At 49.1% G+C, this 20,359-nt stretch overlaps 1 protein-coding gene across 1 annotated transcript in view; it reads right to left on the bottom strand.

Moving 5' to 3' along the window:
• The window catches only part of Gng4 (G protein subunit gamma 4), a 47,361-nt gene extending 28,126 nt beyond the window's left edge, over nucleotides 1-19,235 (bottom strand). Inside the window, exon 1 of the mRNA XM_015998722.3 lies at nucleotides 19,132-19,235. The gene's annotated coding sequence lies outside the window, so the exon portion shown is untranslated. The remainder of the gene's footprint in view (nucleotides 1-19,131) is intronic.
• Between the last annotated feature and the right edge of the window lie 1,124 nt (nucleotides 19,236-20,359).

Here is a 20,359-nt window from a genome sequence, read left to right as displayed (position 1 = left end):
GGGGCTGGCAGGCAAAGAATAAATAGAAGGAGAAATCTGGGAGAAGATCAAGGAGTGAGAGAAGGAGGAGGACATCAGGGGCCAGCCACCCTGCTACCCAGCAAGCTATAGCGTAAGAAGTAAAGAAAAGGTAAACAAGACGTAGAGAAAGGTAAAAGCTCAGAGGCAAGAGATGGGATACTTTAAGAAAAGCTGGTTAGAAACAAGCCAAGCCAAGGCCAGGCATTCATAAGAAAAATTAAGCCTCCATGCACATTTATTTGGGAGCAGGGTGGCGGGCCTCCAAAGAGCCAAAAGAGTGAAAAACAACTACTGCAACTGCCCTTGTGTCTTACCATTTCTTTTTAAATATTCTTATTATTTTTATGTGTGTAAGTGTATGCTTGCATGAGTTTATGTATACTATGTATGCGCAGGACCCGGAGAAGGCCAGAAGAGGTGTGAGGTCCCTTGGAACTGAATTACAAATGGTTGTAGGCTGCTCTGTAGGCGCTGGGAACCGAACTCAGTTCCTCTGCATAAGCGGTGAGTGCTCTCAAGCCTCTTAACTGCTGAGCCCTCTCTTAACTGCAGCCCCTCGTCATCATGTCTTAAATCACAGCACGTGTTTGGTGGTGAAGGGATTCGGCCACCTTTGATTTCTGGCTGGAGAAAATTGCTTTTTAATGGCATGAAATTTTGCTACGATGTTTTCAAAAATAGTCTCCCCAGCCTGGGGTGGGGTGTGTGTGCTGATTTCTAAACAAGGTGCTGCAGCTATACGCTGAGATCACTGAATGTCTACCCCTTGGCCATCAGTGCACTAAAGTTGAAGGCTCTGTTTTATCTATTTTTGTTTTTTAAGTGAAGAGATGGTTTGTCTGTGGGCCACTTGTGCACCTGGTGCCCATGAAGGTCAGAAGAGAGCATCAGATCCACCTGGAACTGGAGTTCCAGGTGGTTGTGGGATTTGTGGGTGCTGGGAATTGCACCTGGGTCCTTTGGACAAGCATCTAGTGCTCTTAAGTGCCGAGCCACCTCTCCAGCCCCTGAGGCCGTTTTATTGTTTCCTGTGTCCCTAGTGTCCTGGTAGAAAAAATGCATAGCGGCCGGTCCCTGAGCCAGCAACATCAGCATCCCTTGAGGTATGGTGGAAAAACGGATGTTCAGCATTCTGGTTCATGATGTGCACAGCCTCTGTCATGCTCTCTCATGGCCACGAACCCAACTGTCTTGAGATGCTTTCCTGACCACTGGGCTGAAAGCTCTGAGACTGTGAACTAAACCACATCTTTCTTCACCTAAAAATGCAAATTCCCTAGCAGGCCTTTAATTCCAGCACTCCAGAGGCAGAGGTAGACAGATCTCTGTGAGTTTAAGACCAGCCTGTTCTACAGAGCGAGTTCTAGGATAGGCTCCAAAAGCGACACAGAGAAACCCTGTCTCGAGAAACCAACCTCTGCCCTCCCCCCAAAAAAACCCCCTGCAAATTCTCATCCTTGGTTCTGACTTATTGAACAAGTTCTGTAACCTAGGAGTAGGAAGCAGTATAACAGTCCTTGCAGGTGACAGGTGCTGACAGTCTGAGAACCACGGGCCCAGGGAAGTGACGGGGAAGACTGGAAGGAAGGAGCTGTTTTGCTGAAAAAACCATTGGCCTTTCTGTCAGCCTGGCTCCTCACCACTGGGCTGACATGTCAAAGTCCCTTACTCAGAGTCTCTTTGTTGTGGCAGCCTTGCCCTTCATGAGCCAGGTGGTATTTCACTAGAGGTTGGTGTGCAGAGATATGGAAACTGCTGCCTTGCAGAGGCTTTGACATCTGGTTCAAAAGTGCCGAGGGTTAGGGTCATATTTTGGAGAGCCAATATAACAAGGCATGTGACTGTGGCAAGGACTGGTTTGTGTGGGGGGATCTAAAATGTAGGGCCCGGAGTGGTCAGCCGTTACTGCTTCTGGGATTGTATGATGTCTATTGCACAGAGTCAAACTCCTTTTGGATTCTAGGGGAAGGAGCTGCAAGCAGTCATGTAAGAAAGATGCTGCCTTCCCCCTAAGGTTCTGTAGTAGACCAGCCACAGGAAGTCCTTGTGGACAAGCGTGGAGCAGGGTTTTTTCCTGCATTCAGAGACATCACGTACTGAGCCCTGGATTCCTATAGTCTGAAGCAGTACACAGCCATACAAATGAGTTTTGAATTGGAACCATTTATCCAGCCAGTGATAAGCAATAAGACATGAACCTGGGGCTGGGAGTGTAGCTCAGAGGGAGAGACCGTGTCTGGCATGTTCAAGACCCTGGGTAAGGTCGCCAGCACTGGAAAAAACAACCCGGCATGGCAGCAGCAACGATTACAGTCCCACAGTACTGAGATGTCGAAGGCAATAATGTCCTGTGCCATGCTGCTGAGCAATGTCTGAGGGGTGGATGTTAAATACATTTTCCTCTTAGCCACAGTTGGGATGCGGCCCATCATAAGCAGAGGAGTGTCTACACTCAAGGGTCTTCCAACACAGCTTTGGGATGAATTGGATTTGAGTGCCCCAGGATGTCACACACTGAGTAAATATCTTAGAGTGGTCAACAAAGGACGCCACACTATCTGTGACCCAGGATGGAAAAGGAAGGGAGCTGTGAATTCACCTGAAGTTACTACTGCACAAGGAAAGGGGGCAGCCGTCAGCTTCCCAGAATGGAGGCACACACTTGTCATCTCAGCAGCTGGGGAGGCTAGGGCCAGGAGGATGCTGAGTTCGAGGCTAGCTGGGCTACTTAGTAATACCTTGTCTCAATGGGAGAGGGAGAGGGAGAGAAAAGGAGGGAGAGATAGAGACAGAGATAGAGGGGGGGAATGAGATTGAGCAGTTTTCAACACCCAAGGATTTATTTTCTTAGATGTGTTTCAAATGTAGCAAAGTAGAAAGAATTAGGAGACCAAACAACCTTGTGTCTATCAACTCTTTGAACAATTGTTTATCTTTTACCATATTTGTTCATTTTACATTGCTTTTAAAAATGTGTTTACTTTTTACTTCATACCTGTATACAGTGTATTTTGATGACATTCATCTCCTCCCCTCCCCTTAACTCTTCTCAGCTCCACCTCCCAACATCCACCCCTCCCAACTTCATGCCTCTTTTTTTTTTTTTTTTTTTTTTTTTTTATAGCCCACCAAGTCTAGTTTACACTGCTCATATACTCCTGGGTGTGGGACCATCCGTCGGAGGGTGGCTGACCTACCAGGAGCCACACCCTTAAAGAAATCTGACTTTTTTTTTTATAGCCCACCAAGTCCAGTTTACACTGCCCATATACTCCTGGGTGTGGGACCATCCATCGGAGGGTGGCTGACCTACCAGGAGCCACACCCTTAAAGAAATCTGACCCTCCCTTCCCCAAAGCCAGCAACTGTCAACAGCTCCTTGGCTAGAAGAGGGGGGTTTTGAGTCCCTCTCCACTCGGTGGAGCATAGCTTTATTTGTTCTCAAGGACACCTAAAGAGCTATTTTAGAGTCACATGACGAATGTTACTCATACTCAGTCATCCTGAGAGTCAGCTGAATATCCTCACCCCTGAAGGAAACTACAGGTAAATAGGTGTCCTTCCACCCAGGCCACCTGGATCTGAGTGGACACCCTGTCCCCACAACCTCCTCACAGGAGCATGGTTTCTCAACTATTCCACCATGAGCCACTGTGCAAATTAAATACTATGACAGGGAACTTTGATATACTTTATGGCTTGGGTTTCAGCCATTCAATTTACATTGTGGCTTCTCCCGATCTAATAATAGCTAGTCTCACACAGATGCCAAACAAACACAGGACAGAGAAGTCCAAAGTGATATCTGTATCCAGTGTTTGAGGTTCATTCCCAGCTGCTCCAGGACCCATGTTATTGACCAACCAGGACCCATTTCTACTATAAGTAGGTTGCTTGGCAACATAGCTAACATGTACTATCTTATCTGGTTTCCAGGATATGGTCGCAGAATAATGGCTTTCCCCCAATGTCCTAATCCCTGGACTCTGTGAACATGCTGTGTTACATGACTCGGAGGATTAAAGTAGCAGATGGGATTAGTGCTGTTGACCAGCTGATCTTAAGATAGGCAGGTTGTCCTGAATCATCCACTGGGCCTCATGTGATCACAGGGTATTCATAAGTGAAAGGGGGCACACGGGACTAGGTGGGAGTCGGAGTCAGACTTGAAAATGCTACACCCATGGCCTTGAAGGGGATGCAGGGCCAAGTTTGAAAGTGTTCAGCCCCCACAATCTGGGAAAAGAAAGGTAAAAGACTTCCCTGAGAGCCCCTCAAGATAACTTGGCCTTGCTAGACCTTGGCTTCAAATCTTTTTTTTCCTTTTTTTGAGACAGGGTTTCTCTGTGTAGTTTTGGTGCCTGTCCTGGATCTCGCTCTGTAGACCAGATTGGCCTTGAACTCACAGAGATCCACCTGGCTCTGCCTCCCAAGTGCTGGGATTAAAGGCGTGCGCCACCACTGCCCGGCAGCTTCAACTCTTAGAGACATGTTTTGGACTTCTGACCTCTAGAAATGTAAACAATGTATATGGTTTGCTCCTGTGTGCTTGTCAGTTGGGTTGCAGAGGGTGGGGGGGGGTAGCAGAGGGAGGGATGCAGAGGGAGGGTAGCAGAGAGAGGTGGCCAGTGAGGCAAGACTCTCAGGCAGCATTACCTGCTTCTGGCCCCTCACCCCTCCTTCTACATCTCCATCTCTGGCCTTCCCCACCTCTCATTTGCTTCGGGCACACTGGATCACTGGAGACCCCCAATTGTGTATACCCTATTCCTGGCCTTCTGCATCTAAGATGCATACACTCCATGTGGTCACCAAGTTTACTGTACTTTGGACTTAAGTATTTTCCAATAGCCCATGGTCAAAAGCTTGTCCTCCAACTGTCACTTTCTGAAGGTGGAACTGTGTTCTTGAAGGGAACTGTGAGGCCCTGGTCTCTTCCTCTTATTTTTTCTCTTCTCTCTGGATACCAGGTGAGTAGCTTTGCTTTGCCAAACCAGGGCCAACTGATCATGGACTGGTACCTCAGAAACTGAAAATAGAATTTCATATAGCCCAGGCTGGCCTCAAACTCACTATGTAGCTGAGGCTAGCCTTGAACTCCTGGTTTCCGGCCTCTACATCCTGAGTGATGGGATTTCAAGGCTGTGCGACCAGCTCATGTTGGATACTGATCTGCCAATTTCATACAACATTTTGTCAGGTTTTGGCATTCAAATAACCCTGCCTTCCAAAGCTATGTGCCCTTATCTTCAAATTATCTCACGAAGCTTGGATATAATTAGCATAACTTTCCCCTTAAATGTCTGGTAAAATTTTCCCAAAAGAACATGTGGTGTTAGAATTTTCTTTGTTAAAAGGTCTTTGACTCCCAATTCACATTTGTTAGTACAATTATGACTATTCAGTTTTTCTACTTCTTTTTTGTATGAGCTTTGAGTGTGTCTTCCATGGGGTTCAGACATTTAATCAAAGCTGTTGAATTTATGAATGTATAATTCTCTCTCTGAGAAATGACTAGGGGTGGTGCATGAATACCATAGTCATAGTGGAGATCAGAAGACAATCTGTGGGAGTTGGTTCTCTCTTCCCACCACGTTCCAGGGACTGAACTCAAGTTCTTTCCGACACCTTCCTTTTAACATTTGTAGGATCTGTAGTGATGCCTCCCCTTTTGTGCCTGATGTTGGAAGTGTGTATCCTCTTTGTCTGAGTCTGCCTAGAAGGTTAATGCTACAGACGTTTTCAAAGAATTTGCTTTGGTTCCTTTTCTTTTTTTAGTATTGTTTTTGTGTCCTAAATTTCAGTGTCCCGCCCCCCGTTTATTGTTTCCTTTCTCTGCTATCTTTGGGTTTAATTTTCTATTTGTCTATCTTTTAATTTATGAAGACAAGGGTTGTCAATGATTCAAGGTCTTTCTTCTTTTCAAAAATAAGCTGTGAGTGGTATAACTTTACCTATCAGCACAGCTTTAGCTGAGCCCCATACAAATTAATATGAATTCAAAGAATTTTCTAATTTCCTTTGTAATATGCTCTCTGGCGCTCAGAATGTGTAGAAGTGTGTACTCTATTAGGTTAGTTTTTATAGTCTTTGCAATTCCATTCCATGGCATCTAGAAGTCTGCTGAGATTTTAGTGGCAGTATCACTCTTACTTTGGTTCTCACGGCTTTTGGATCTTTGGGCCTGTCCTAAACACACGCAGAGATGAGGCTGTAATTCTGTGGTTAATAAAACGAATGTGGTGATCCTCTTTCCCCCCCTTCCCCTCTCCAGGATTCCTCCCACACATTCTACTTCATAGGAGATCCTTTCCTATTTCCTTGGAGGGAAAAACAGAGTTTATCTTAAATCTACAGCCCAAAGGGCTGCCACCTCACCCCAGTTCTAAAACAGCAAAGCTGTGAGAGGAGAAGGGAAGAACCACAGACCACCCAGTCCTCCACGTAGAAAGGCCGGCTCTCTCCCAGCACTACACCAGCTTCCTACACTTCAGCTCCTCCCAGCCAACTGGGGCAACGCCATGAAAGCTGGGGTAAAACAGAAGGAGACTCATCTCTAGTTGGGTGGCTTCTCTTGTGATGCACCTCTTGCACCATCCACATACCTTCCTGTGCTCTCTGGAGCCCTCCGATCATTGCCCTTTCTGCTTTTCTGGAGTCTTCGTTGCAGTTATGGAGGGAGGGGCTGCTGGGAGCTTGCTCCATCCTGGACACTCTAAGTCCCTCCATTGACACCTCTTTATTCTTGTCTGATTCACACCTACTCAACTCTCATGACCTCCAGGACATCTTTCCTGATCACTCCCACCTCCCCTGGCTACAACACACTCACTCTCTCTGTCTCCCTACCAACCAGCAGCTTGGCAAGGAGGAAGGCCTCATGTCCTTCCTGTTGCTACATCCCTGGCTCTCTAAGCTGAAGAAGGAAGGGTGAGATGGTCGTTTCTATTCTATATCCAAGTCTACAGCAAAGACACAGAACAGACACTTGAAAATTGTAATGATAAAACTGCAGAGACTCCCTGGATGCTGGAGAGGGAGGTGGAGATCCCTAGGTCTTTGGGGTCCAGACACAGTTAAAACAAAGGAGCCTGCAGGCCTCTGCTCTGGCAGAGCGGGGAAGGTAGTCTGGTACTTCAGATTATGTCAAGTTCTGTCTCACATGACATCATGTCCACAGAAAGGCTATTTTTATAATGGGAAGTGACATTTGGGGGAAAATGATAAGTTTTGAGTTCTCCATGCAATTTTAATTGAAGAAAGAACAATGCTGTCATAGTCCAGCTCCTGGTATTATTATTCAAGAAGGATGAATTTCCTATCACTATTCTTAGGGCAAACCATTAACATTCGAATTAATGGAGAATCCATCCATTTTTCTGAATAGGCTGACTTTGTTCCAAAGTCTGAGGACTTTACATCGTATAAATTTACTTCCTGTTTCACTTGCTTCCAAGTGAGATCTCTGCACAAGTTCAAGCAAGCTCTCTGCACCGAGGCAGTGCACGGCTTTGCCTGTCTGCACCACACCTCGGCAGGTTCTTCAGTCAGCTTGCAGTGTGCCTTGGCCTACAGTGCCATTGAGAACAGGGCCCTGAGCGGCAGAAACATGCTGCTGCTGAGGTGCGGTTCTCGGTACCACATGGCCGACTGTCTGCAGCCTGGGGACAGCCGGCCTCTAAGGATCCCTGGAGAAGCAAGAGTCTGCTGAGGACCTATCGTGGGAGGGACAGGTTGGAGCAGGCAGTCGCCAGCCTGTGGAAGTGGTATTACCCGATGGTCTTCCTGGGTTTTAGAGGAGGGACTAAGGAAGCATGTCCTTTGGATATAGACCTTGTCACCTACATGAGGACCCGCGAATGGCATCCCTTCCCTCCCTGCACTCTCTCCTTGCCCTGAGACAATTCTCTTCTCTCTCACCCTCTCAGACTTCTCCTGCTATCTTCCCTAGCTCTTTTCAAACACAGGCCTACTTTTTTTTTTCTTTTGAGAGAGAGGAAACTCACAGATTTCAGTCTGGCCTCAAACTCACAATGTAGCCAAGGAAGATCTTGAACTTCTGATCCTCTTGTTTCCACCTCGTTCTACCTTGTTCTAGGCATGTGCCACGGTGTCTGGTCTGTGTAGTGCGGGGGTTGAACCCAGGGCTTTGGGTATGCTAGGCAAACACTCTACCAACTGAGCTACACCTCCAACTGCCTCCTCCCCAACTTCCTCTTTCTTGTGTGTGTGTGTGTGTGTGTGTGTGTGTGTGTGTGTGTGTGTATGTGTGTGTAATATGTCACCCAGGCTGGCATCAAACTCACTAGGTAGTTGAGGCTGACCTTGAATTGGTCCTCTTGCCTTCACCTCCCTAGGACTGGGACTATGTAAATACATCACCACGCTCCACTTAGTTTTATAGCAGTTTTGGACTCACAGAAACATTGAGAAGAAAGCACAGAGTTCCTTCCTATACGCCCTTGAGCCCACCCACACTCTCCCCCACAATCAGCATTCCACCTCAGAGCCGGGCATTTCTGACAGACAACAAACACTGACCAGTTTACGCCACGGCTCTCTCTTGGAGTGAATATTCTGTAGGCCTGTCTGCACGAAAGTGTAACACATCCACCTGCCATGCATCCTACAGAATAGACTCTCGGCCTCAGAAGTTCTCTGTACACCATCTATCCACCTGGCCCTTCCCCTGGCAATTATTAACCTTCAAAAGTATCTGTTTATTACTGTGTGTGTGATATGTGTACATTTTGGCATGCATGTTCCATGGCACATGGGGACTCAGAGGACAACTGTGAAGTTGGTTCTCTCCTTTCACCTTCACATGGGTTCTGGGGATAGAACTCATGTCCCCAGGCTCAGCAGCAAGCGCATCTACCCACTGAGTTATCTTTTTGGCCCCAATTGTTGATAGTTTTACTGTCTCCAGAGTTTTCTTTTCTGAAATGTCATGTAGCTGGGATCGCTGCCTGCGACTGACTTCCCTCACTTAGCAGCATGCATTTCATGGTTCCCTGTGTCTTCTCAGGCCTTGCGCATACATAGCAAGCATCCCACAGCAGCCCCAGCCCTGGCAGCTTCTGCACCTAGGGTTCCCACCTAAGCAAATTCATCTCAACATCAACAGTAAGAGGAGACTTAAGCTTAACCAATCAGAAACCAGCTAACCCCATTAACAAGGACTTTCCACATTAGCCAATCAAACGTAGTTCATCTTGCATCTGTACACATCTTACTCATGTCCTCTCTCTGCACCTCTCTTCTGTCAGTGGAGACCTGACCTGAATTGCTTATGGTCTGTTATTACTTAACTTCCAAGTCTGTCTCTGTCCAAATCCAGTCATCCTCCTCATCTGCAGGGAGTACATTTCAAGGCCCTTCCCCCCATCCCTGTGAATGCCTGAAACCACTATGGGTTTTCCTACGCATATTTACCTATGAAAAAGGTTGTTCTTTCCTGAACACAAATACTGTGACAATTTGCAAACTGAGATGGCTACTAAGTAACTAACAGGTAGGTACCATATACTATTGGGGAAAATTATAAAGGCCACTCCACGTAGTTAAAAGGAAGATTTATTTAGTGGATGACTTACAAATGAAAGAATGGATAGGTCGCGGGGGTCTGGGGAAGGCGTCTAGCAATCCAGCGGTGTTCTCTGGAGCTCTGCACAATCAATCTCCACCATCCAGGGTCCAGGCGCAGAGAGCGCGCCCCGAGCGAGCGCTTGCCCATCCAGCTCTCAGGTTTCCAGCACCTCCCCTCGCCCCGCCTCGTAGGCGTGACAGTTGCCAGAGTCTCAATGGGGGTTGGAGCTTCCAGATCCAAGCTGGAATGACTACCCACTACATCTCCCCCTTTTTGTCTAAATAAGAAGGTTCTAAACTAATACAAGACTATATACAAAGGAATGGTTATCAAATATTGTCCAGAAATAATGAGGGATAATGACCTAGATAAGATGTAACTACAACCAATGCAAACAATATCAAGCAAGAAACACATTCTAAAATCCAGAGAAGTATAGAGCATAGGTAAACGGCATGTTATAAAGATCATTCAAAGGTGTCCTATCCTAAAGAACCTGAATCTAATACTTAATATGTTCTATCTAAGATATTATATATACTAAGTTGTAACTATAACTGCTAGTCTTCAATCCCATCAAAGACCTGAGAAGGAACATAATGGTACGTTCTACTTCTGTTAGGATATTTGGTATATTGATATATATTTAAGATTATTGTCAAATTGCATATCGTACTATATATTCCTACCTCTGTTATAAATATCTTGTGTATTGTCACAATTTTGAAGTCATCGTCCTTCACCATACATTTGCTTATAGACTGTTTACCTTATTTATGTGAAGCCTTAGTCCTTAGGTTATTTCGGTAGATAAGATTTATAGATTTATAGTCGCCTATGCCTGTCATCTCTATAGTTACGTTAGTTAGGTTATCCAGATTTACAGATACATAGGTCAGATGGACAGGTAATCTTCAAACACTTCATAGACCTAGAGAATATGGCATTTAAATAACTTAGAATTCTGTTGACGTGAGGCACAATTGCTCCTGGCTGCACCAATTGATCCCGAGAGAATGTTGGGCTTCTAAGACATTTCCATTTGGAAGTTTGTCTTTTTGGCACAAAATGGCCTACGGGGCAAAGAACTGCCCTTGCCTTGATGGCTGACAGTACAAATGCAATGCTGTCCTTTCTGGACAAGCGGGACACAAGGAAAGCGACCACTGTACTCTGTCAAGACAGGGTAAGATGGTCTTTCAGAAATCCTGCTTCTGAAAATGGTCTGTCAGATACTCTAGGCCTATAGCCAATTTGAATGCACCAACAATGCTGAGAAACATTAGGTGACTGTCCAGGCTGCCAGCTGTCTTGGTCTACTCTTGCAAGATTCCCGAAAGTTGCTTGCATCCATCTACCATTTCTCAGGGACCATTATGTTCCTTCTCAGGTCTTTGATGTGGTTGAAAACTAGATAGTTGTAATTTCCTCAGTTATGATAAAAGATAAGTTAGATATAAAACCTTAAACTCACAAATATAAGATAGATAGGACATCTTCTTTAATATTGTAACTATAATTCTTGCTCGGTAATTGTCTTGTTATATGTAATTTTACCATGTTAAAGTTAAAACCTTCCTTTTTAAAAAAAGAAGAAAAGGGGAAGTGCTGTGGATATTGCTCTATATATAAATAAAACACTGGTTGGCAAGTGGCCAGGCAGGAAGTAGGTGGGACAAGGAGAGAGGAGAATTCTGGGAAGCGGAAGGCTGAGGGGAGAGACACTGCAGCCACCACCAGGAGAAGAGCATGTAAAGACGCTGAGAAGCCACCAGCCACGTGGCAAGGTATAGATTTATAAAAATGGGTTAATTTAAGATAAAAGAACAGTTAGCAAGAAGCCTGCCACGGCCATACAGTTTATAAGTGATATAAGCGTCTGAGTGATTATTTTATAAGTGGATTGTGGGACTGCGGGGCTTGGGGAACCTGGAGAGAAGCCCTCCAGCTACAATATACAGCATGGATACACTGGCCAAAGCTGATTCATGTCATGGGTAGGACAAAGTAGAGACATGATTTAGTCTACATGCACTCCTCCTGGGACACACACTGCCCACTGAGGCTGCAGAATGGCTTGTAGACTGTGCTGGAAAAATGGAATTGATAGGTTGATGGGTCTAGAGATGTAGCTTGAACATTTGGAAAAGGTATTTTTCAGATGGGACAATATACGAGGAGCCATACTTGCTACAAAAATCTATTTCCATTTTCAATTACTTGTGTGACTCAACCAAGCTTCCATCTTTCTGCATTTGCTTTGTCGTTCTCTTGCCCCAAGATGATGATAATCAAACAAAATGCTGCCAGTGGGAACAAAACCAATGACATCAACTGGCAAATTCATGGTCTGCCAGATGCTGTCACACGCCTCCCTCCTCCTTTTGAGATCGGAGATCAAGTTAATAGCTTGATCCTGAAAGAAAAGACCGACGAGTGTAGTTTTCATTGTGTATTCACAGAATGCATCACACCAAATGACTGCTCAGAGACAGCTGCCTCCAGAGAGCGAGGAAGCGTGGCTCCGACGGCTGCCTGCCGCCCACCGACGCAGCGCTGACTCACCTGTTACACATGTTACAAAGAGCTCTCTGCAGTGGTTTTCTCTGCAGACAAGACTCATTCATGTTGCTCAAGTATGCTATGCATGGGAGAGAATATTTTAGCAGTAGTGGAAGAATAAATGGAACACACAAGTCTGGGAAAGACCTAGATATTTTCCAGGAAAGGAGATGTGCAAGCTGACCTGGCTGTCTTCAAGGGGCTGACAGCCCAGTGCAGATCTGAAACCATGCAGATCTGCTCATGGTGACCTGTCCCTGAGTACAGGAGTAGCAGACAATGCCAGGTTGGGCCAGAGACAAGCAGGGACAAATTCCATCTCCTCCTGGATGACAGCATCTGACCTCTGTGCCAGGGCCCCATTGTTGAGTGTCTTTCTGAAAGGGGGACATTCTACCTTCTCAGAGGATGGACAGTGCAGGAAGGTGGCTTTCCTTCTTTCCACCAAGATGTGTTAATTTATCATTTCAGTGACCTGACCCTGACAGAACATCTTAAGGAGAGGGATTGTTTCTTTTAGCTCAGTTTCCCCAGGCTCTACTCACATCATGGTGGGCAGGAGGGCAGAGAGAGGTGACACAGGATAGGACCAGGATGAGACAGAGGCCTTAAATGACACACTCCAAATGGCCCTGGCCCTAAGAATGCTCTTACTGAACCCATGAAAGAACATTGGCTGCAACGGAGCCCTGATAGCGTAACTACCTCTGGCCTGTGGCGACAGCCATCCATGGACCAAAACCTCTGAAACCCAGAGCAAGTCAACCCTTCCTTATGCTCCTGTCAGGCATTTATCACAGAGACAGAAAACCAACACAGGGGTGTGTCCATGGATCCCCCAGGCCCGAGGAGGTTTATTTCAAAATAAGAGAGAGCTATCTCCCATGTGATATGTACCACAGAACCGTTGTCTCTTTCTCCAGCCTGTCACGCCCTCTCTGGCAACCTATTCCTTGTCTCATTTTTCCTGCATGCACCTATTCTATCTCAAGAAGCTCATTTATTGTTGAAATGACTTTTGAGGTTTTTTTTAAAAAAGTGATTATTTTTATTTTATGTGCTTTGGTGTTTTGCCTGCTGGTGTGTCTGTGGAAATCACCTGGAACTGGAGTTACAGACAGTTGTGAGCTGCCACGTGGGTGCTGGGACTTAAACCCGAGTCCTCTGGAAGAGCAGCCGGTGCTCTTAACTGCTGAGTCATCTCCCCAGCCCTGACTCTTGAGTCTCTTGCTTCTTATTGGTGATGAGGAGACTAGGCTGACGGGGAGTGGGGTGTGAGGAAACCAGTGACATCTGCCGCTGTGTCCCCGATGGTTAGAACGCCTGTCCATGGTTAGACATCCGGAGGTTGAAGGTGTTCTTCCCTGTGCAGCAGAAACTAAGACACCAGGGCATTTTCCCAATCCCCGCATGTATACCAACTACACTAAGGGTTTGTATTTTCCAGAGACCTTGGCTTCATTATACTGTCATTTGCACAGTGGTTTTGACACCCTTTGAGAGCTTGTTTGGAGGCTCTGTCAGGGGGGTGCAGCTACCTTTCACCAGGACCGTCCTCCTCTATGGCGGGAGGTCATCCTCCCACACTGCAGAAGGCTGTCCTCTCCGCCTACTAAGTGTGTAGATTCAGGAGGGATGGATGTAGAGCCATGAGGGAGGTAGAGGACACCCACCTAGCCAAGCAGATCAGCCAAATCAACACCGCTGATTAATGTAGTGACCGATGCCACAGCCAGATCACCCTCACATCCTTGACTCCCCTTACGGGCTTTTCAAGAAGATCATAGGAAGAAATAGCCTATAAAACCGTCACCCCGCCATGGTTTGGGAGTGTGCATATCATATGCACACAAACCTCTTTAAAGGTCTACAACACAGGACCCAGTGGGTAGACCCACCGGGGTTAGCCTGTTCTATTTCTCCAGAGTGTACTATTATTTTGATTTGATGAAATACACTTCTGCTTGAAGTAGCTGTGTTTTCTCTGCTGAATCCATTCCTTTGAGAGATCTTCACCCCACTGTTTGAGAATAATCCCCCTCTGAAACGCACATCCAGAGGGCAGGAGCTCTGTGCTTCCCTCTACTGCCCACATCCTGTTCCCTGCTGCTCTAGCATCTCCGGCTGAGAACGTACAGTGAGAAAACCCAACTGAGATGTACAGAATGAGGGACTAAGGAGGGAGGGGGGGAGCCAGACCTAAGAGCATCACACAGCAACCACACGTGTACCCCCCCCCCCCAGGGAAGGAGAAAGGCACACCCTAGGAACCTGGGATGGCAGAGTGGAGACTGGGCATGCTTCCTGGGGTGTGCATTGAATGTGTGCGGAAGGGACTGGCCTGAAGAGACACAAAAGACACAAGGCAGGAAGAGAGGCAAGGAGCGACATGCTGAACTGCTGCTGGGGAGGCCATGGTGGGAGGTGGGCTCCAGAAGATGCCAGCATCTCCCCTTCAGGTAAAATTCAACTGAAGAGAAAGTATGTGACACTGACTGAGTCCTATTCCTAAATCTCCACCTTCCCCTGCCCCTGAAACTTCAGAGGACATTATCTTTCCTTGTTTCTTCTCTGGAGGTCAGTTAAGGGACTGGGATCCTCTACCCACAGCTCACCATCACCTTGTTTGGCCACACTCCCCTCCACCCCTGCCCTGGCAGGTCAGAGAGCCTGTCACTCTACCGAAAGAACATTCTTGCCCTCAGATGACACCAAACATGCCTGCAGAACGTGGCTCTATTTGCTGGGCAGCAGGATGCCCCTTCTGGACAGACGACTAGGGGTGGAGCGGTGGTGGCTAAGCACCCAAGGGCTGAGAGGAGGCGAGTTAGCTGGGTACATGGAGGGGAGAACTTCCCCAAGAGAGCTGAACAGAACCGAACGCCATCAACTCACTTCCTTTTAGCGTGCCACAGGCGATGGGCCACAGCAAGGGCCTGCTGGAAGTTTTCACTCACAAATGACCTGCCGACCGGCCGAGGCAGTCCAAATGACTTCTCAGCTGGGCTGGAGAGACCCTAGAGTGGACACAAACACTAGGCATGCCCAACTGTCCACAAAGCTAAGAGATACGCAAGCCTCAGATGACAGTGTGTGAGCGCCCTGGGCTACTAGAGGCCTCCAAAAGTAGTGGGGAGAAGACGTGCACAACTCTTGCTTAGGGGTGTGACAGTCACTTTGGGGGCATGTGGCCCCACGCAGAATGGTCCATGCTGTGCTACTATAAAGGGGCCGGCCAAGCCTGTGCCCACATTGTGCCCTGCCTCCCAGAACCTGACCCTTGTAAAGACCGACCCCACACAGAGCATAATCACCCCTCTGTGGAGTCTGTCCCCACCTTCCCAAGAGCTTCTGGTAACAGCTGGACCACTGTCAACCTTTGTGACAGTGTGGGTCCTTCCTTTGGGGGGGTCCATCATCCCCTCCTGATCTCTAAGCCTGATTCTTCTATTTGGACAGCTTGGAGGGGGTGAAGAAAAGGCCTTGAAGCTGTGCCTCGGACCCAGCACCAGCAGGACCCAGAGGGAAGGAGAGGGCCATAAGAGCAGTCAGGGACAGCTAACAGCTCATGAGCACTGTATGCCCCTGTGCTGGGGAGAAGCAGCACCTCACTCAAAGCGACAACGAAAGCTTTTCCCCTTTCTCTAGGAACCTCTTCAATGTTCATTTCCAAAGCGAGAGCTGACCCAGCCCCTCAGAGAGAATTCTGAGGAGAAAGAAGGACATGTCGTCGCCTTTGGGAGGAGCCACATCCAACCTCAGTCCCTCACTCTTCTCTTCCAAGTGGCTCAGTAGATTTCACTTATTATCTTTACACTCCTTTGTTGAAGTCCCCACCACCCACCAAGGGCACTGCCAGGACACTTGTCAACTACGATGCTTTGCAAACCTCAAGCCTGCAATTTTGTCCCTTGAGGATCATCTGAGGCCATTCTCATCACGTACCCAGCAAGCGCTGCCCGCCCCCCCCCCCCCCAGCCTTGGGCCTGCTCACCTGGGCTCCTGCTGCCCTATCTGCCTCTGACAGGCTCAGCCTTTGTAGATCTGCCTGTAGACACCCCAAGACCTCCAGGCCCATCATGTACAGTGTCTCCATTACTCCTCATGTGTCCTCACTCCTGGTGGACTCAAGCAGCACTGCTTCCACACAGTCCCATCTGCCAGAGACCGCAGCAGCTGCCGCCCCAGCCGCTCCACGGCTCAGCGCAGCCCTCTCTTTACAAGTGTCCCGATTTCTCTACATGAATCTTGCAGCAGCTTTTCCTGCCTGTCTTGTTCCCTGTGTGGAAGTTTCGTTTGTTTCCCCCTCTGGATTCTTGAAAAGCTTTGGCTTCTTCTTAGTTTTTAGGCAGCCACTTAAAGCCTTCTAGTAGCAGGGTCCTCTGCTTTTCTCCCATCTCCCTACTCTGACATGTGTGGTTTTTCTTACTTTCGGGGAAAATCTCTTCACTATCCGGTTTTGATGTCTTTGTAGAATTCAAGAAATTTCAGCTTTTGGTTTAAGAAAACTGAGCGAATAACTGTGACCTGAATACTAAAGGTCTCAGTGGTAGAATATGTCTAAAGAAAATAAAAATGTTGCAAAGGAAAAAAAAAGGAAACCAGCAAGATTGGATTGCAGAATGTAGATTTAAAAAAAAAATCAGACATTGCTTCAAACCCGCCCCCCCAACACACAGAAATATCTAATACGCACTCTGAACACGCCCTGCTTGTCAAACCGAATGAAGTGAGACAAAGTAAGAAAGGTGTCGGTGGGGTGTGGCCGTGAGTAGACCCAGACCTTGGCCAACCATTGGCCGCCTTCCCTGCAGGAGCTGGGTGTGCTCTGTGTGAGTGTGCTGGGGGTGGGCGGAAGCACACAGGCACTCTCAGCCCCAGTGTCCAGGGATCCCGGGATGGGACAAAGGCAAGGGCCCTGTGCCCATCTGGTGTTCCACAACTCTGAAGAGCATTTGAGATTTGGGAGCTCTGGGGGCGGCCATTCTTTAAACACTCTGCAACGAACAGAGGAAAGCTCCCTTCTTACAGAAGGAAAAAGGTGAAGGCGGCTGGTCAAATAGGCATGAACTGGTGGGGATGGCCCTTCCATCCCTGTGCAGTTTCCTGCCCCCGGGTCCCTCCACGGCTTCCTCTCTAGACTTCATTACAGGGGTAAGGATTGGAGCCTGACGGTTGCATGGTCACAGTTCTCTCAGATCGAGAGTCCCTTGGTTGGCAATGCACCCCAGTAGGCCCCACATTACCAGTACCACCTCTCAGCAGGCCTGAGAAATCCATCAACCCCAAGTTCAGCCTGCTGTTTCTCAGGACTGAAAGCGCCAGGTGCCTCCGACAGTGGTCTCTCCTAGGTGAGGAAGTAGCTGCCTTCCTCCTTGCAAGCCAACATGAGGAAAAGGGCGGCGCGCGGGGGGTGGGGGGGTGGGGGGGGTGCTCCAGTGATGAAGAACTAGCTAGCCTGCACCCAGCCCAGGTGCCTTGCTGCAGCCGTGGGGGCCATCACGCCTCACTCCGGAGGCAGGAGTGACGCTTTTTCACTGGAAGCCCGGCACAGCCTCGCAGGCTTGTTCTGATTGAGATGCCAGCCAGAGTGCTGCCAGCCTTTTACAGACCCGGGAGCCCTGAGACCCGAGGACAGGATTTATCTATCACCCGATCAAACTTTCCACATTTGAAGGTATCCTCACATCTTAGATCAAAATACACGACAAGAAGCAGATTCGATTAAATGAAGGCGCCTTTTGCAGCCATAACTGGCATCTCGCCTCATTATTTCCCAGGCGACTAAAAATTAAAGCAAAGCTCGCTCTCCCAAGGCTATGCCCCGCGAGCTCAGCAGCGCGTTTCAGCACCAGCTTTGGGGACAGTCGCCATCAGGAGGGAGGGCACAAACTCCTCCGAGTCACCAGGCGCTCCCCCTCTACCCAAGGCAGGTATCCATGCGTCAGGAAAGCAGAGGGCTTCTGTGAACCCCCGCCAAAAATACTGCTCCAAACAAAATCTATCAGTGGTCACGCCACCCATCCCTATGGTCCTCTGCACTGGGGACGCCCCTTGTCCAGAGGACAGCAATTACTCTAAGCCTCGCGCATGCAGGAGGGTCCCCTAGGCGTCTCGACCCGCTGCGACCCCTGGGGATTCGGCTGTGTCCCCCGAGGCCCGGACTGTCTGTGCACAGGAAGGAGGCGCCCCGCGGTGGTGTATCAAGCGGCCCCTGCCACATGGAACCACAGGTCTTTTGTGTCCCGTGCCTCGGGCATCTCCAGGGAAGAAGACCCAGGAGCCAGAATGTCTCTCCAGTTCCGAGACTTTTGATTTCGGCTCGGCTCTCCTAGAGCTGGAGGGGCCTGGGCTGGGGTTCCCCGACGAGGCGCCGCGCCCTCCAGGGGGCTCGGGCGCCACTTACCGCAGCCGGCGCGCAGCCGGTGCCGCTCAGACGCGGGCTGGGTCCCCGGCGCGGCACTCGAGGGGGGCGGTCAGACCAAGTGGCATCGCGCGCCCCAGGCTCGGTGCAAACGCGCCCCGCGCGGCCGTCCGCGGGGTCCCGGGCCACAGAAGACTGTGCGCGTCTGGGGAGGAAGGGGGCGCGGCGCCGAGCCCAAGCCACAGCAAAGCCACCCGCGTGCGGGGCTCGGGGTCTGCGCAGCGGGCCCACGGGGTGCAAGGCGGTGACCCCCAACCCTAGTCTGCTGCGCCACGCTGGCCGCACCCACTCCCGCGCACCCACTCCGCAGCAGGTCTCCTCCCGCACCGGGAGGGGCCGGGAAATCCCGCCCGCCGCCGCCGACGTCACTGGTGCGTCACTGGGGCTCCCGCGCCGGGCTCTGCACGCCCCTAGCCCCTCACTTCACCCAGACCCGCCCTCCCGGGGCGCGCGCATCCTGGAGGGCTCAGGGCTCCGGGGCAGACCTCCCCACCCCCAAGTGCAAAGTGAGGACAGCCAGCTCAGGGTACTTCACCTGGGGACACTTAGGGTGCCGAGGAAGGTGGGTGCTGCCAGCGCAGGAGCTGAACATCTGGAAATGCGCACGGTCCTTCAGCCGACGTCGCTAAGCAACGTTGGCAAGACCGCCACGCGGCCGGGCTGGGCAGAGCAGCTGCCTCGCAGCCAGCCACTGGAGTGCAAGTGGACAGCAGGGCGCTGCAGCCGCGGGGAATCCTGGCGACTCCCAGCAGTGAGGCGGTCGTGGCTGGCCAGGCCTCGCCCTAATGGAACTGTGTCTTGTGATTCTTACTGTAAACCGATGAATTACCGTATACTCCTTCCTTGAGGGGAAAGCAGCTTCAGCCACGTCTGTTTTCCAACTCTCATAAAATGACACAAAGCCCTCTAAAGACAGAAGCCCGGAAATCATGTCGGGCAGAGTTGCTAAGATGCGTAGAGAAGGAGGTCGTGTTACTTCTGTCTATAAACACCACTGACAGGGAGATTTCTTGAAAATCTTCTCCTGTGCACCTTCAGCAACCATCCCTGCTGTAAGTGATGCTGGACAGGGCACCTCAGATTTTCGCAGATTTAGCTCACATCTCCCACTTTATCCTGGACAAAGGTGCACCTTGGCGGAGTGGAGCTGCCCCTAGAGGTCAGAAAGGCCCACTGGGGCAGAAAATCACACCGATTGTCTTCATAGCTCTCAGGAGTCCCTTTAGGTCTCAGAATTAAACTACTACGCAGTGATTTAGCCAGTAATGTTCACATCACAGAGACTGAGTGAGAAAGACCCAGATATACTGCAGCTGAAAATTCAAGCAGCACAAAATTGTGTTCACTAATTCACTCTCAGATCCATCATCTCTCCTGCTACCCCTGGTTCAGTGGTACACTCTTTCCCCAAACTGGCTTCATCAAAGTTGAGCTTAGGTTTTCTTTTATGAGAATTCTAACGATTTTGGTGCCAACTGTTCAGTTGTAAGGGATATCAACAGATAAACTCTGGTAGACTGGACGGCCACTGGGACACCTCAGTCTCTCCCAGGCTCTTTTATGTCTCATGCACATATAGACCAATGTTCACCTCTAGGGCTCTGGAGGGGGGAAGTTGTATTCCTTTGGGCCACCACCTACAGAAAGATCTCACCCCCTTCCAGTAGAACTGTTCTGGGGTCTAAACCTGCAACACACCGGCCTCTGCGAGACATGAAACATCCTAAGTATAGCACAATCAAGGAAAGTTAGAAACAGCACAG

The sequence above is a fragment of the Peromyscus maniculatus genome, chromosome 5 (genome assembly GCF_049852395.1).
Source record: "Peromyscus maniculatus bairdii isolate BWxNUB_F1_BW_parent chromosome 5, HU_Pman_BW_mat_3.1, whole genome shotgun sequence".
Lineage (NCBI taxonomy): Eukaryota > Metazoa > Chordata > Mammalia > Rodentia > Cricetidae > Peromyscus > Peromyscus maniculatus.
Note: the sequence above shows the minus strand (reverse complement) of the source record. Positions and strands in the feature narration are given on the sequence as shown.